Source organism: Triturus cristatus, chromosome 3_2 (genome assembly GCF_964204655.1).
Source record: "Triturus cristatus chromosome 3_2, aTriCri1.1, whole genome shotgun sequence".
In the NCBI taxonomy this organism is placed as follows: Eukaryota; Metazoa; Chordata; class Amphibia; order Caudata; family Salamandridae; genus Triturus; species Triturus cristatus.
In genome coordinates this window covers 987,793,788-987,811,667 of record NC_140584.1, presented here as the reverse complement: position 1 = coordinate 987,811,667, position 17,880 = coordinate 987,793,788, and the positions used below count along the sequence as shown (strand labels likewise).

Below are 17,880 nucleotides of genomic sequence, written 5' to 3'. Positions count from 1 at the left end.
ATTCCAGAACAAAAGAAGGCTTCTGTTGTTGGTGATTGAATCTTTTTTCATTCAAATATATGTAAACCGTAGATGGATATCTATTAAAGGGACAGAAGAGCCAAGATCGGAGTGAGTACGTAAAAAGTCAATTGAAATCACGAGAAAACTTCTTTGTACGGTCAGGACATAGTAAAGTATTGGTTCTTTACAGGTCAAATTGGTACATCAAGGCAATTCATAGATCTTTATGTTTGGATGGAATTGTCATGAGGTAAATACTTGGTGGAGCTTCCATTAATTTTCGATTCAGTCAACCTTCCCACATAAAGGTTATTGATGTCTGTATATATTTTTTCAGTTTCAGTTCTGGGTCCTGATGAGAACCTGTAGAACATTAAAGGTTCGAAACTCATTAACGCATTCTCGGCCCAAAGTGCATTTGATTTTTTTGTGTTGGAAAATCGGTGGATGAGAGAGATTAATTACAAGGCCACTCCTTTGTTCCCTTAACAGCTTGGCATGGTGTGGTTGAGTGAGCCCAGAAAGGAGGACGTTATTAGGTAGCATCCAGTGAAGATTAAATACATTTCCTCATGGGCATCAAAATTCAGAACTGCTTCATTCCATTTTGTTACATGTTGGTTTGTGATGATTGGTCTTGTCAATTGTCATTTTTAATATGTTATTTGTGGGGTGGGTGTCCATACAATCTACTGACCTATAATAAGATTTTTACATGGTTTATTTGTGTATTTCAATGTGTATTGCATAATGATCATGGTATAAATCATTGTGTAATAACAAGAAAAGAAATTAAAGGTGATCACTGACATTAAATACATTGACCATGAACACAAAGAAAGTTCATAGTTCCTGAGTCAGTATTGGCGTGTTGTTGGTTGGTTTATACTTTTAGAAAGCTGGCATTTTCTTGCTGTAGCCATTTGGTGCCTGCTGCCTGTCTCTGATCACATGTCTGGGGTAGGTGAGCTGGCAAGGTGTGTGGGAGGAACTGGACCCAGCCTCACTTACACCTGAATAGCCTGTGTCCTGTCAACCACACAAAGGGCTGCATACCCCCCTGTAGTGAGTCTGGAGCGTGGGCAGGAAGGGAGGGTCTCTGTGCACTTCAAAAGCCTCCTTCTTAAGTCTTCCCACTTCAAAGGCACTAATGGGTATAAGAACTGTACCTCAGACACAGCCACTTCAGTACACTTCTGGACCTGAGATACTCTGTCAGCAAGGACTGCTGTGCTGCTGAAGGACTGCCACTCCATTGGACTGCTGCTCTGGAAGCACTGTTTTCTTGCTGTGCTGACTTGCTGCCTGCTGCCTTCCTGGTCTGGCTGAGAAGGGTTGGATCTGCATCACTTGACCCCCAGAACTCAAAGTAACTCCAAGGGCTAGTTGGCTGTTCTGATCTGAAGTCTCAGGGACATAAAAGACTTCCAACTATCCCGCTTCTGTACCTTGACTCTGCCATCTGTGAGACTGCCTTGCCAAGTGGTGCTAGCCCAGTCACGGACCCTTGGAATTGGGCCTAAGGTGCTTTCTTGAGCCAAATCCACACATCCCCTCTCGTAGTGGCATATCGCCGCTGTTGCATCGATCAGAACTGGTGAATCGCCCCTGTTGCATGACCAGAACCAGCACATTGCCTCTGCTGCATGGATCAACATGACACATTGCCTTCAGAACCATCATGCGTGAAGCTCTACCCGGCTTGAGGCCTTCGCATCCCCATCGATGGCAACTTTGGCGCCGCTACCAAGAACTCTGCATCGCAGCCCCTGCGCTCATCAGAGCCGACACCTCGCCGCTGCTACATGGATCAGGACCCGCGCATCGCAGCCACTGTGAGGATTTACACAAATGTTTCACTTTGACATTGACAAAATGCTTCGGCTGCATCCCAAATCCTCCTCGTCGCAGGATCTTCAACGGCGAAACAGCCCGGCCTAAGGTACTTTTGCTCAACTGGCCATACATAGTCACTGTAGCCGGCCCATGCTTCATCGTAGTCGGCCTGAAAAAGATATCCCTTGTTGGCGCTTAGTGCTTGTTGGCGATATTTTCACTTAATTCATTAGAAATCAATATCTCTGGTTCTACTCATTGGATTTTGTCATTTTGGTCTTGTTTTATCTATTATAATTAAGATCTATTTTTCTAACCTAGTGTGGAATCTTTTTGTGTGCTGTTTCCACTGTTTTACAGTTTGAAGTGTTGCACAAATACATTAAACCTTGCCTTCAAGAGGGTGAGCACAGGTGAATTTGGAGATTGCTGGTGCCTCACCCTGACTAGGATTTGGGCTACTGCTTGGCCAGGGCTCAGGCCCAAGTCAACCAGGAACCCCATTTCTAACACAAAATTATGCCAGGATGGTAGGCATGGGTGGGACATGTCTAATGTGTATGTCTATTAATAAACATCCTATGATGCAGAACATGTATTAGTAATGTCTTTAACTGCCATAGTTTATTTTTCATGTATGTTCTTAGCTTCTTCCAATTAGTTTGTGTGGAGTGATCCCAGGCACTTCAATCGAGAAGTCTGCCATCTCAATGGAGCCCTTTTATGATATAGCTAGTACAGTAGATATTCAAATGTATCTGAGGAGATAACAAGGGCATTGGTCACAAGGATTTCATCTAGGGACATAAAACAATTAAAACAGTGTTGCAGGAACAGTGTACCAAGAAGACTTGATTATTGTTATTATGCATTACGGGTGTCTATTTGCATGACTCCTACAGCTATTTTATATGCACAATGCAGGTAGCTACCAGTATTAAGAGGCCACACCAATAGAGGATGTACACCGTACACGTACCACACAAAGCTCACTAGGGTTCTGGGTGGGCGTTACTGACCAGCATCCTTGATGGAAAAGTTGCACTGGCGTGCAAGCTCATTTCTCTATGCTCTGCGCAAGCTGCACTTTTTGGCAAGTCAATACTAACAAATGCAGAAGAAGCAGCCCCTGAAGAAAGTTACTTTTGAAGAGTTCAGTTAACTGAAGCAGGAACACATTGCAGTTTATGTTTGGTGTAGTTGACATTTTGCGAATCTGCTCGATACTACTTGGTCAGAAACAAAAAGTCAGAGATAAATTAATACTTTGGGTGGGGAGTACTGGCTTCCAGAAGAAATCAATGGTTGCTTTAAATGTCTCAGTTGGTGGTGCTAAATGGGCAGTCTAGTGATGGGTTCTACTTGGCTGAGCTCAAAGTTGCTCTGTAAAAAATCATTTTTTGTTGTTTATGGATTCTGGAGATGATCAAATTATATTAACTGCAAAAGTTGGCCAGCTCGGATAATCATTTGTGCCAATTTAGTTTACCCCTACATTTCCTGATAAACACCTTGTGAACCTAATTTTGAAGCTGATGGCAGGGTATCGATGAAAGTGCTTTTAGATGAGCTGGTAAAACATAAGCACTTTTTTCATGAGAGGTTTGGTATCTCCAAGGTACTTCCACATAGGTAGTTAACCGCTTGGGTGCTGAAGACTACCTGGAGCCGTCCCCAGCACCAGTGCTCATGTGCTGAGGATAGCTCCAAGCCAGCCTAGCACTCACCAATGTTGGGCACGCTGGTGCTCAGCCTACGGCACACCGCGACATGCCACCATAAGGGGTGGCAGCAGATGCTTAAAGGTTAGGGACCAGACAGAAACGGGGAAAGGAAAGAGTTTTTCCTTTTTCCCTGTGTCTGCCTGTAGTGGATTCCTGCTCCACAATCGTGGGGCTACGGTCCTGGAGCAGGAATTTACACCACAAGACCACCAGGGCTGTGTTTTCTGTTGAGGGAGCAGCACCTTGGACAGGGGTCGATCCCTTTTTAAAAACTTATTGTGCATTCATGTTTGGGCCTCCCCTAGATACCAAGGATTTTATTTTTGTGATGACTACAGGTCGCGGCCCCTTGGGCAAGGGTAGCTCCTGTTGGGGGATACTTTTGTTTTCTGGTATTTTACCTCCCCAGGAGGGCAGACTCAGCATTTTTAGGTGAACTGCCCTCTGGGGATGGGAGCCCACTAGACACCAGGAATATATATTTGTAGAAGTGGAGGCAATGATCGCTCCTATTGAGGGCCATATTGTTTTTTTATTTTGCACACCCCTGAGGGCAGATAGGCGGTTTTTAGGCCGCTCTGCCCTTTGGGGAGAGCAAAAGCTAACAGGGATTTGGTTTGGAAGGGGAACGAATCCTTGGGCAAGGGTCATTTCCCTCGGCTATTTTGTTTGTATTCCCCCTGCCCGCAAGAGCAGAACAATCGCGTTTCGGCCAATCTGCTCTTGGGGGGGGGGGGGGGGGGTGGAAGTCCACTAGACACCAGGGATAGTGTTGAAAGGTCACTCCCTATTGGCGGCCTTTTTTGTATTCCGCTCCCCCACCTCTCCTCCGAGGGCAGATTAGCCATTTGTAGGCCAATATGTCTTCTGTGGGGGAGCGGAAGCCCAATAGACACTAGGGATTGAAGGGTAGTGACCGTTGGGGACCATGTATTTTTTTACTCTGTCCCCCCACCTCAAAGTTAGATTAGGCATTATTAGACATAATACCCCCTGGGGGGGGGGGTGATGGAAGCCCACTAAATCAGGGATTTTGTGTGCGAGTGTAACCTTAGGCAAGGGTCTCTCTCTTTGGGGGCCATAATATTTTGCATTCCACCCTCCTCCTTGAGAACAGATGTTTTGGGGTTTTTGATCTTTTTTAGTGGACTGGGCCTCAGGGCGGGTGGCAACACTTGAGTAACCTGGGAATAAGATTATGTATGTGGTAGGGGATCTGCTTCTGGGGTAAGGTTTCCTTCCATCTGGTGGTCTTTTTTGCCTTTGTCATGCCTCCTTTCGAGGGAATGAGTTTATTTTGTTATCATTTTCATGTGTTTAAATTTTTATTTTAATATTGAGCCAAATGTTTACTTTGTCTTGGTTGTGAATCATTTTTTTGCAGGTGCAGCTTTGGCAGATCTGTAGTTTGTGAAGTTGGGGCTGGTAAGCAACTCATCTTGTAAACTTTTCATCTAATGTGTATCCCTGGCCTCTTTGTAAAATATTTTTTTTACTGTACTGTTTGAATCGATTTTTGTGTGATTGTCTTTCAAAGTAACATATTGATTTGCACATGTTTTATATTGCCTTGTGGTACGTGTGACGCGTTTCTTTATTTTTTACCTTTCCAACAGGATTTCTTAGGTGCTTGCTGTGTCTAGGCAGTGTAGATGCAGTTGATCCTGTCTTGCTGTTTCTGGCAAGTGAGTGGTATTGTTTTTGAGTATATAGGGCTTTGTGTCGATTGACTTTTCCTTTCAGATTTTTATATGCCAGTAATTTTACTTTCAGTTTGACAATTATAGCTAACCGCAGGTAGACTGCTCAGCAGGTTGTTGGTAAGCTTCTCGAATCTTGCTCTGACCATGGTTTTGAGTGACACAGCATCCAAAGCAGAGGACAAAGTCCAAGATTCTGGATCTGAATTTTCTGTCCAAGTAGAATTATTTGATGATGAAGGCGGTATCAGCGTGGAAAAAGTGCCTGTTTTAGAGACGGACACTAATATGCAGCAAGAGGAATTTGGATTGCAGCCTGGAGCTGAAAGGCTTCCCATTGAAAGTACTCTTGTTTGCCCCAAACATGGCACAGCCTGTGTTGCCTGCCTTAGTGGTGTCGCAGTCTGTAGAGTCAATACTGAAAACTTTTTGCCTATAAATTTCTTTCAGTTTATGGAAAATGTATTTTTGGATGAAATTGTTGACCAGACTAAAAGTGCCACTCTAGAGCTAGCCAGTGGACTCCCAAAAAAAAAGGATGAGTTGAAGAAGTTCTGGGGTTTAACTTATTTGATGGGATCAATAAGGAAGTCGTCGCTCTCTAAATATTGGCCTACTAGTTCCTTGACAACAGCTATATTTCCTACAACCATGAATTGTGATCGGTATTTGCTTCTGCTTTGGACGCTGCATTTTGTTGTTACTGCTTCAGCATTGCCACTGGATCAACCGGATTGTGACCGTCTCTTCAAGCTTTGGCCTGTCATTGATAGTTTTTCAGAGATCTATGTTCCAGGAAAAGAAAAAGCTGTGGATGAGGCTGGTCCTGTTCAAGAGCAGTTTGGTTTTTACGGCATTACATTCCTAGGAAGAGGGCATGTTATGGAATTAATATGTGTATGCTGTCAGAGTACTACTGGATATGTCAGTTTTGGGGTGCACTGATCCCCCGATTGTTTGTCCACTTTTGGAGTTAGTGTAGGAACTTGGTAGAGGACTTTTTAACAAAGGTCACCATTTATACGTAGATAACTTCCACACTGGTGGACACTGTTGCATGTGGCACAATTCACTCTAACCGTAAAGAGCTTGTATAGAAAAAAAAACCTTCAGAGGGAACAGTGCATTGCATAGTGATGAACTGCTAGCTGTGAAATTTTCAGACAGGAGAGCGGTCCACATGCTGAAAATAATTCATAATGAAAATACTTCACCTGTAACTGTTTGAGGTCAGGTTGCTGAAGTGCACAAACCTGTGTGCATTTTAGACTGCATAAAGCACATGGGTGTTGTAGATAGAATAGATCAATGATTTGCAGCGTTCCAGTGCTGTTAATAAGACATTCATTTGATATAAGAAGTTGACTGTTCATTTGGCAACCTTCAATGCTTTTGTTGTATTCAAGGACTGCTCTCCAGATTCAAAGATGACTTTAGTGCAGTTTCAGCAGTCTACAATAGGCAGCCTTGTAGTTGAGCAGGCAAGTGTTCAAAGAGGTGGAGTGGCGGAGGATGTGGCAAGATTGAAAAACTACCTTACTCTGTAAGAGATGTAGAGTCGGTGTTCAAAGAGGCGTACGAAGAGTCTCTATGCATACCCGCATGTTTTTAATTGTTCCACATGCAACTCGAGTGTTGGGAGCAACCGTGAGAGTAAAGGCGAACTAACTGGTCTGTATCGTTTTATATTTTGCTAGGACTGCTGTTGACCCTCATGTGATACATTACTGTCGCGGACAGTAGGCCATGCACACAGGTAGGATATCGTTTTTAATCGGGACAAGTGGGGGAATGCTGAGTAGTATGAATTTAATAGATCCCTGCACATTTCTGTAGGTTACATCACAGAAATGCAAGTAAAATTTGTGTTTTTATTCAGCGTTTTACCTTTGCAGGGTATTCTGGGCATGCGAACCTTGGGGGAGCCACACAAGCCACACCTCCCTGGACTCCCCGGGTGTCTATTTCTCAGAAATGTATGGGATTGATAGCTTTTCCTACATGGTTGCCGACCCAAGGACTAATTAGTACACCTACAGCAGTTCTCTTTATCACCACAATGTTTTTGGCCCTACCTTGTTGCGGGCACTTGGTACACCCACACAAGTACGGTACCGCTTTTATCTGGCGATCCGGGGGAACGTTGGGTGGTAGAAAACTTGTGCCGGCCCTTTGATCCTACAACTTTTCCACACAGAAATGTAAGGTTTGCAGGGGATTCTGGGTAAGAAAGCATTGGAGAATACACGTAAGCCACACCTCCATGGACTCCCCTGGGTGTCCAGCTTTTAGAAATGTCTGAGTTTGGTAGGTTTCCCCTAGATGCCCGCCAAGCCCTGGAGCAAAAATGCAGGTGCCCCCTTGCAAAACCAGGCTGTTTTGTAATAGATACTTTTAATGTCTCCACAATACGTTTTGGGCCCTTCCCTGTCGTGGGTACTAGGCCCCACACACACAAGTGATGTACACATTTTCTCCTAAAGTGAGTATCTGGTGTACATTTCAGAAATACAGAGTATTCATTCATACCCGTTATCCATTCTTTATTATTTACAATATCAATTGCTGTATAGTCTGTACACAATGAAAAGCCATTGAAAGGTGCAGCTCGGTTGTTGGAGCTGGGTACCTCAGGTCATTGGAGAACCTACAAACCTTTTAAATCTCCACATTAAGGGTCCAGGGGGCACAACAGTATACTGCTTTCGAACATCTGACATTGTAACAAGAAGTTATAGATGAAGATATTGTCACAAATGGTTGTTGTTTTTTCAACTCAATTTCAATATTTTTTTATTTCAATTGTTAGTTTCTATGGGAAAACCTTGAAGGATCTACTCAAATGGACCCCATGCTGAATTCAGAATGTGGGGGGAAAAATGAACCCAAAATTGGTATGGATACATTTGGTATGGCGGCCTAAGCGCAAACTAACCCAAATAGGCAAACAAAATGGATTCGCACTGTGGGGGTGGGGGGGGGGGTGAGGGGGAGGGTCTGGAGGTCTAGCAACGAAAGGGTAAAAAAATTAAAGAGGTCAGGCATTATGAGGCTTACATCATTGCTACTGAATTATTTGCTCAGAGTTTGCTGACAGAATCAGGGAGAGAATAATTCCTTCTTCCTACGAATATTTTGCCACGGTCGGGCATCGTTGGCGTTGTACACTTCAGGTTTGTTATGTTCGCTAATATTGTCTTTTTGAACTGACTTCTTGCACTTGCAGACAAAATGTAAACAGATTCCACACCTTGTTTCGTTATTGTCTGTGCACTAGTGCAGCCCTTGCTACCATTTGCATGGTCCTGTGTTGCTTTCAGACTGTTGTGAAAGACATATTGTGGGCTTTCCAAAGAAATACCAGTGAGTGGCACGTGCCTGTTGCTTACCATTGTTTGTCTCCCGTCACTCACTTGCCTACTAATTATTCATGTACTATCTTGTCCACATTGTTTGTGCCGCCAAACAGCATAGCCTATTTACCATCTCTTGGCTATTTTTTTTATGCTTCCACTGCTTGCTTTTCAAGCACTTTTTTTCTTCTTGGTTAAGCACTCCACTGAAAGCTAGCATTAATAATGTGCTGCTGAGAGCATCTGCGTGGTGCCAGAGGAAGTACATGGCAGTAGGAAGGCGATACTGTTTGCCCCGAATCTTCCACTCTGGCAACACCACAAAGTAGGCAATTGACAGTTACACCAAATATAAGGACAGCAGCAGGGATCGTGGTGTGGGCGGACCAGTTGGAGGATAAGAAGTTATGCTCATTGAAGGACCGGATGACCACACATGACCTACGACGAAGACTGTTCCTTTTGTACTCTGCCTTACGTGGTGTAACGGGTCATATATATATATATATATGGGGATCAGAACAAGACTACCCCAAAACTACATGAATGTTCGAGATGACTCTAGACACTGGGTGGACAAAACAAGTAATAATGGGTGCTACTGCCGACTACCTCAAGCGGATCACAGGCTCTCAAAGACTGGCAGGCAAACAAATTGGGTACTGTTATAACGATGACCTTGTGGTTTCACTGCCCGAGATCGGTAAAGATTGTATAGAAATGAGAGGTTCCATTTCACGCAATCCAATTATGTACATCACGCTGATTTAACCGCAAACAAAATAGGGAAAACTAACACTGGTGCGCAGTCCACTTGTCCCAGATGCCACATGGAGGATGCGGAATTTGTACATATATATGAACCCGTCAGATAATATTCACATTCCATGTAGATAGAGGTGATGCATGCATATCCAAAGTAACTATTTCTATCCTGCCACTGGCTCCCTCAGAGGTCTGCGGGATACGAGTACAGTAACTAAACAGATGAAGCAACTGGCCTATTTCCAGAACTTGGCCCAAGCACTAGCAAAGCACCATATAGCAAAGTCGTGGGAATCCAGCACAGCTCCAATATGGGACATCTGGTAGAAAGAGGAGATGGGTGGAACCGGAGACAGCAGTACATAGACACGAGGGACAGCAGATGCCATTCCCTTGACCAGTGGGAGACTATCTGGGGGAAAATGGAACCGATTAAGGATCCACACTGTCCGTGAGTGGGGTGAATGACGGGAACAGGAAGAGAAAGCTCATTGTGTAACCATGGGATTAGTGCGATGTAATCATGATGTGGGGTGTCCGTGGGATATAGGGAGAGTTGGCTCTAGCCACCTACCCTGGCAAGTGGGTATGTCACTATGCAAACTGGTGGGAACATGAGGAAAGTGGGGTAAAGCAATCGAAATAGATACATTGGAAAGGTGGTGGGGAGGGAATGCTGCAGTGCTAGTTTTTAATGGTTAATTCACGTTAGAAGATTTTTGAGTCGTACCCTGACCGTATGCAATGTAATACATAGTGTTATACAGTAATTCCGTGTTGTCTATGGGGTGTGTACCTACACTCACAATGTTATGTATGCATGTCACAATGTGAAAAACCAATAGTTACAACCACAAAAATCACACTCCACTGCATGTGCGATTTAGCTGTCTTCCTGGGGTACTTCTCATCGTCTCCCGTGAGCTTCTCCTGCCCTACCATGTTGCACTCACTTTTGTGTCCTCCCCTGTTGCTACTCCTTCCTTCTACTTTCAGTTTCTCACCCAAAACCCACACTTTCACACATTTTTTTTTCATTTGCCAAGCCGGATTAGGTGAGTAAATAAAAATTTTTAAAAACCTGCATCCTTTATCAGGCATGCGTCAGCCACATCCTTGGGTTATTTTTCTTAATAATCCATGCTGCACAACAGGAGGATGCTGTGCAGAAAGGCAAAAAAAAAAAGCACTGGCAAACCAAAGAGTTCTCAAAGGCAAGACCTATTGTCTTTGCCAATGCTTGTTAGATAATGCTAATGCAGGATTATCCCCCAAAAGGTACAAGAGTCTGCTATTATGCCATGACACAATGTTTGGGGGTGATCTTGAGTTCTGATTTGGCTAGTAATAATCAGGGATTCTCCAAGCTAACAGTGAAAGTAACTGATTTTATTAATGAAAAATTAGGCAAATATTATCCTGCACTATGTGAAAATCAGTTTCCCCGCATTTTTTAACCAGAATATTTTTAAGTGCAGGTCCGGTTTCCACCGATCAAAAGGTCAGCCAGGTGGGGGGTAAGCTTGACTGGAGTGATAAAGAACAACAACAAGACAGACTTTTATACTGAGGACTGTGGTCAAAGAAAGGCATTAATGTGGGTTTTTGCTGTTACAATTAGTTCCTCCAGGGTCTGTAATCTTGGTACAGCACAAAAACGATTACATTTGAGGTTACACAGTAGTGTTGGTTGTATTTATTTATTTATGTTAATGTTTCTGATTCAGAATGCAACATTGTTGGAAAGAAGTGCTTCTCTGAATATACTGTGTAAACAAAGCAGAAGAGACTACATAATATGCATCTCCTTTATCTTTAACCCTTAAGCGGCTAGGCCTATTTTTTGTGCTTTCAACCTCCTTCCAGATAGTGGTAGAAATGGGTATTAAAGCAATAATGGATCCTGGAAAGCTATGTTTCAGAAAAGTAGACAACATTCAGAAAGAGGTCATTTGTGTGGAGCGTTCAAACTTTTTTTTTTTAAAGAAAAAAAGTTGTAAATAAGAAAAATAAGTTGTAAAAAACAGCCATTTGTGCTACCATTTTCACCTGTAACTTCTTCCAAGTATGCATTTTTGAAAGCAATATACCATTACATTCGCTGGACTCTTCTGGTTGGAGAGATATGTAGGACTTGTAGGTTCACCAAGAACCAAAGGAACCCAGAGCCAATAACTGAGCAGCGCTCTGCAATGGTTTATCATTGTGTACTGGGTATATAGCAATTCATTTGGTAAATATATACCGTGAAAAATGGGTATGAAAGACACCTATTAATTTCCGAAATGGGAACAAAATATAGTTTAGAAACAGTAGCTATTTGCACATCTACGAAATTCTGGGTACCCATACTAGCATGTGAATGATTGAAATGTGACTTCTTTTTACACATTGTCTTACATTTGGATGGCAGAAATGCAGTGAAAGTCAATAGGTAATGACATTAAGAATTCAGTGTTCCCCTAAGTCTCCCGCTAAAAAGAGTACCTCGCTTGTCTGGGTAGGCCTAGTGCCCGCGACAGGAAATGGCCTAAAACTTAACGTGGACCTCCACATTTTTACAGTGATACAGACCCTTTTTTTGAAAAGTGCCTAGCTGTGGGTTTTGAACTCTAGTTCAGCTGGCACCTAGGGAACCCTGGCAAATCTATTTTTTTTTTTTATTTAACACCCAGAGGAATCCAGGATGGGGTGACTTGTCTGGCTCTCACCACGATCTGTTAACCAGAATCCCTTGAAAACCTCAAACTTCGTCAAAAAACACATTGTCCCCACATTACTGTGGTGGAAAGTTCTGTCATCTGAGTGGGTTCCCCACCTTCCACCCACCCCACATTCTCCCAAGTCTCCTGATAAAAAAATGGTACCGCACTACTGGGGGGGGGGGGGGGGGGAGGTTCAGTACCCACAACAGGCAAGGGCCCAAAATGTATTGTGTAGACTTCAAAATTACCCCTCATAAAACGACCAGGTTTTTTTGCTCGGGGCTATATAGAGAAACCTACTATACCCACACATTCCTCAAAACTGCCAACTTAAGGTCAGTACATGCAGAATATCACCCAACCCCCAGTTTACACACACAAACTCTCCCTGGCTTCTAATGGATTTCTTGCCCTCCCCCCACCCGGGAGCAGACGAGAATGAAAATATCGCTGAAACAGCCAAAGGGTGTGCCTAAAAAAAAGGGAGCAACCCGGGCCTATGGGGCTGCTCACTGGCATGCCCATAAATATATCCCTGGCACCTAGTGGGCTTTCTGCCGCCCCCCCGCAGGGGAGCTGATGAAGGGCTATTGCTCAGATGGGCCTTTCGGGGGGCAGAAAGCCTTTTTTGCTGGTGGGGACATTAGCATGCAGTCTCTGCAGCCCCCACACCTGTGTAAGTAAAAAAAAAAATCCTGGTGCATAGTAGTCTTTCAGTCCCCCCATGGGGGGACGATTAGGGACTATTGCTCTCATCTGCCTCCGGGGGGTGGGGGGAGGGGCAGGACTGTAGGGTTTTTTGCAGGGTGTGGGTCATTTGCATGTCCATTTTGCCCAGCCTCCACCCCTATATACATGAAAATAAAATCCTTGGTACCTAGTGTGTTTTCTGCCCCCCTGCCAGGGGGAGGGCACATCGGGGGCTATTGCCCCCATCTGCCTCCGAGGGGGAAGCAAAAAGGCTGCACAATATTTATGGGGTGGGGGCATTGGCATGCCCATTTTGAGCAGCCCCCTCCCCTGCATATAGAATGAATAACAAAATTTAAAAAAACACAATCATTGGTGCCAAAAGGGCTTTCTGACCCCCCTGGGGATATTGCCCCCATGCGGGGGCAGAAAATCTGCTGAATATGTTTGGGGGTGGGGGCATTGGTATGTCCATTTGGGGCAGTCCCCAGCCCCCAAAAACTAAATAAAAATCCCTGGCGACTAGTGGGCTTTCTGCCCCCCCGGGGGGGGGGGGCAGTTCGGGGTCTACTGCCTCCAGGGGCAGGTCAGAAAACTGGAATTTGGCGAGGGGGGTACAGGCATAGGCATGCCTATCTCGGGCACCCCCACCTTAAGTCCAATTTCTTTTTAAAAATCCCCATCCCAGACATGTATATAAACTGAAAAAGCCACCCAGAACAAGTAAATTGCTCAGCTCAAGTACGAAATATGGAATACATTGCTAATTGTTTCCAGTGATACATACACGTAAATATAATTACTGATATATTCAGTACTTCTGTAAATCTCTATTCCTTGACGATGTCGATTTACAATTCTTTGGGTTATTTATATACCGTTTATGTATTGTGGTAGTCCGATAAAGACCAAAAATGAATTGTTACCAAACAACTTTTGAAATTAACCAAATACACAACGTTCCAATAGCTGAATGATTAAGGAAACGCTTGATATCACATTAACTAGCTTCCAATAGCATGAACACTACAAGATTGCGACCGCGTTTGCATGTGATACTTACGTTTTTTTTTTCTAAAGTCTGTTCTCTATTTCCATCTGCCTCATGCTTTTAAAACACAGGTTCTTGAGAAATGGTGGTTTGTAACACTTGCTGTACCAGGAGAACGACATTTGGAAGCGGGACGAAGGTAAGCGATATATTGGAAGAACATTTAGGGTTATAATTTTCTTTTTTGATAAACGTTTTGCTATGCGACGTATTCCTGTCAGTTTCAGGTGCTGTAGAGTACTTTTGGTGTTTTTACATGTCTCAAATGATACAGTTCGTCTTTCACCTCAAAGGTGGTGGTTTGTATCAACAAGACATACATTCATTTCTCTTAGGTGGTCAACTTCTAGTTTCATGTACTGTTAAATATTGCTATATCAATTAAAGTAGATATGTTATTTTAATATTAAATATTTTTTCTCAGGACTATACTGGTTGGTAAAGACCTGAAAACACTTCAGTTCTATACACTTGGAAACAATAGATACCTTTAAGAAGCCTTGTCTGGTCGACATACCTTGGCTACAATGGGATAACAATTTTTCGCTGCAAGTTGTCCATCATAAAGAGAGACAATCAAACTAAAGAATTCTTTTTTCTGGGGACTTCATCGAATTAGAGCTGGATCAAATAATAGTATATTTGATTACATGACTGTCTTTGTAGGACAGCATTCTCCAAGTATTGAGCAGTTGGAAATTTGGTCCTCTGCGGTTTGAACAGCTGGTTACCTTTGATAACATGTTGGATGATATACCCAACTCAGGCTCTGATCGGAAGCTTGATACCAGGGTTTTACTGGACGTACTAGTTTCACCTCTTTGGTTAAGTAACGGTAGGATGACTAAAACATAAGATATTCTCTCTCCTTACCAGTCACAGATATTGTCTCGACCCGCGCTTGTTGTACTGCATATTAGTGACTTCATTAGCAATTTATTAGGTCAGACTCTTTTACCTAAGACTATTTCTTCCTTCTTGGTGTCTGGCGATCTGTCATACCACTCTTTGGGGTAACTACTAGTTTTACTTTTTGTTCACCTTAGAGGGAGATGCTTATGGACAGACTTTAGTTTCACGCGCCTATTTTTCAGCTTTTGTCTTTCGTGGTCACCCTCAATTTACATGTTCCGAGTAGATTTTTCAGCTGATATACACATCAGAGACACTCTTATTTTGCATGTGGTATTTCCTTGGTTCGCCGCTATCTTCCTGATATACGATCACGATATATTATATGGAGCACAATGGTTGCACATAGGATATAAGGAATGTATTTACAGAAGTGTGTTTTGCTAATATATTATATATATAAAATTACAGCCTTGAAGAAGTCATGTGTGGCGAAACGTCGACTTTTTCTGCATTGTAACGCAAGCTTCCTTGAAACATCTTTAAGACTCCGTTTCTCTCATTGTGTTTATTGTACATGGTGACACCACCATTTATTTACTATATGACGAGTGCTTTGGTACATCAATTTCTCACGTAAACGGAGGTCTCCACAATGTATTGGATGCATATGGAGTAGTATGATGCATCTATACCATATAGCACCACAAAAGACTTTTAGATTTATCTTAGAAATATACTGGCACATGCCAATAGAGGTGCGATTGTAAAAACCATCACTACCCGGTGCAGTTTTGAAAGATATAATGCAAACTTTTTGGGGGGGGGGGGCAGAACAAATCTCTAATGATGGTTTTTCCAATCTGAAAACAAGTTTAGTTTGTGAGGTGCAAAAACCTCAATTTATACATGGGAATTTGTATTTTGCAGAATTTTAGACTTATCCATTGTTAGACGTTCACCAATAAGCACAAGAATAATTTAATGAGAAAATGAACTAAAGTGCATGCCTGTTAAAGTGCAATATACAGAGGTCTTGAGCTATAGATGTCGCAGAACCTGCTGAAATGTGCTTCAAAATAAAAGCAACAAAATAAAAAAGTACAGTCGACTACTGTCTGACGGAATTCAACATAAAATGAGGTAGCGTTGTGAGGCATCTAGTGTTTTTTTACCCATTTCACCACACACAAACGAAAAGGACAATGCAATAAATTAGGATCTGGTTTTGGTAGGAATAGAATGCCACTGTATTAACGGTGCTTTCTACCTCCCAGAGTAACACATGATGCTCCAGAACGCTAGCCTACACGTACGACCTGCTGTCAATAAACGGGATGCCTGTCCTCTGTATTCCTGGCCCCTTTTAATTCTGATCACTGAATTTAGTACATTCATACTACAGGTCTGCCAGAAGCACCGTTAATAGCAACAGTCTTAAGTCACAGAATCGCAACCAACTTACATGCACATCTCAGTAAATACCAAGATTCAAAACGTCAGACCCATGGGTCCTCTTGTACCAATTGCTACTTTGAGCCTGCCCTCTTCTTATGCAACCATCAATTTGCATGATTAGTAAAATTAAACATTGTGGCATAAGACTGCTCATTTTTACCTTGTACTTTTAATAAAATGTAAGGACTTGACAGTTGAGCTGATTTTAAAAAATTAGTTCTGCACGCATGCACTGCATACAGGTTGTGTGGCGAACACAATTACAGGGGCAACAATCTCATTGCAGAGTAACAAAACCAGCAGCCCTGCCTAAAAGCACTGCAAAATTTTGAAGGAAGCAGAAGGGCTACGGTAAAGTGAGCTGGGTATTTAAATTGGTTGCTATATATACACACACACACACACACACATTTAACTGCTGCATGGTGAACACTATGCACGTGTATGACAAAATATAAAATGTAACTAAAAGAGTTCACAATTGCTTCAAGACTGTAAATCGACCAAAAGACCCCGCCCCAAAACAATGTACAAATAAAAACACAAGTTACATTGCCATTTACAATATATTTAATGCACACTAAGAATACATAACTTTATAAGCAAGGTACAAGGACTTTTTCTCCCCCCCTCCCCCCCCCGCCCAATACACAATCTATATTTAGCAAGCATGGCACCATGTTGGGAAAGATTACCACTCCAGCACCAAATCAAATACATCGCACCTAGGTCAACGCCGTCAACAAAGTTTTAAATTGAATTGAGAACTTGGACTGGCTGTGCCTGAATGAAAATTAACTAGACCCTTAGAAATATATTCTGTGTGTAGGCTGCAAAAAAGATTTGTGCTGAGAGAGAAAAATCCCAAATCGTGAATGGACGACCAACCTCTTATGGCGGCCCCCCTCTGATGTAACTTCCTAGCTTTTATAGAAAGATCCTCAAAGGATTCCTTGTATGACAACTGCAAGGGTAAACATTCAACTCAGAATTTGACATTTGGATCAGCATTTGAGGAAGTGCATTTTTACTACTTTAAATAGGGTAAGAAAGGCAGGTGTACACGCGTTAAACTGTTGCCTAGAACTTTCAAATCCCATTGGGCTGAGTTTGCTTAAATGCAATTAACAGGCACCATCTCTCTCCTATGCTGCATCAGTTACTGAGGAGGCTGTCAAGTCATTATCTAGGAATAGTTTTGTTATTGTCTACTGCCCGCCAGATGGATTGTATAGAATCATCTAAGGCATGGTAGCTTTAAGGATATGGAAATGAGCTTTAAAAACACTGCTAATTGCGATATAGTTGTCACCAAGCAGGAGATAACACTTAAAGGAATTAATGATATTCAGCTGTACAAATGCGATCTAAAAAGGCAGTAGCTAAAGCACAGGACTTCAAGTATCATTTTTCTGGGCAACAGCCCTGTATGGTTTAAATCAGTGTTAAACTGTACCCAATAAACTCTGCTTCCACTTGGTGTAGCAATAAATTCCAGCTGGTCAACTGACGAACCAAAGGTGCTAAAAATAGGGCCATAGGAGCAAACCCAACCCATGCTGCATTTTTTGGACTATCCGCACAATATACCTTTGCATACAATTATAAACAGAGCTCTTTTACATATCGCTATCCTTTAAATCCAACTTTGTTTCAGCCCTCCTGGGTCCAAGTGTAACATTCTTGCTCTAGGCAGAGACCCTACACTTGCCAGCCTCCCAAAATTAAAATGGTTTGCATCTA

General features: G+C 42.7%; 1 long non-coding RNA gene across 1 annotated transcript in view; it reads left to right on the top strand.

Annotated features, from left to right (window-relative positions):
* LOC146858940 (uncharacterized) overlaps positions 1-17,880 on the top strand; it is a 263,950-nt gene that overhangs the window by 148,038 nt on the left and 98,032 nt on the right. Inside the window, exons 2-4 of the long non-coding RNA XR_014979711.1 lie at positions 4,948-4,988; positions 6,961-7,019; positions 13,899-13,966. This is a non-coding gene — a long non-coding RNA (uncharacterized LOC146858940). The remainder of the gene's footprint in view (positions 1-4,947; positions 4,989-6,960; positions 7,020-13,898; positions 13,967-17,880) is intronic.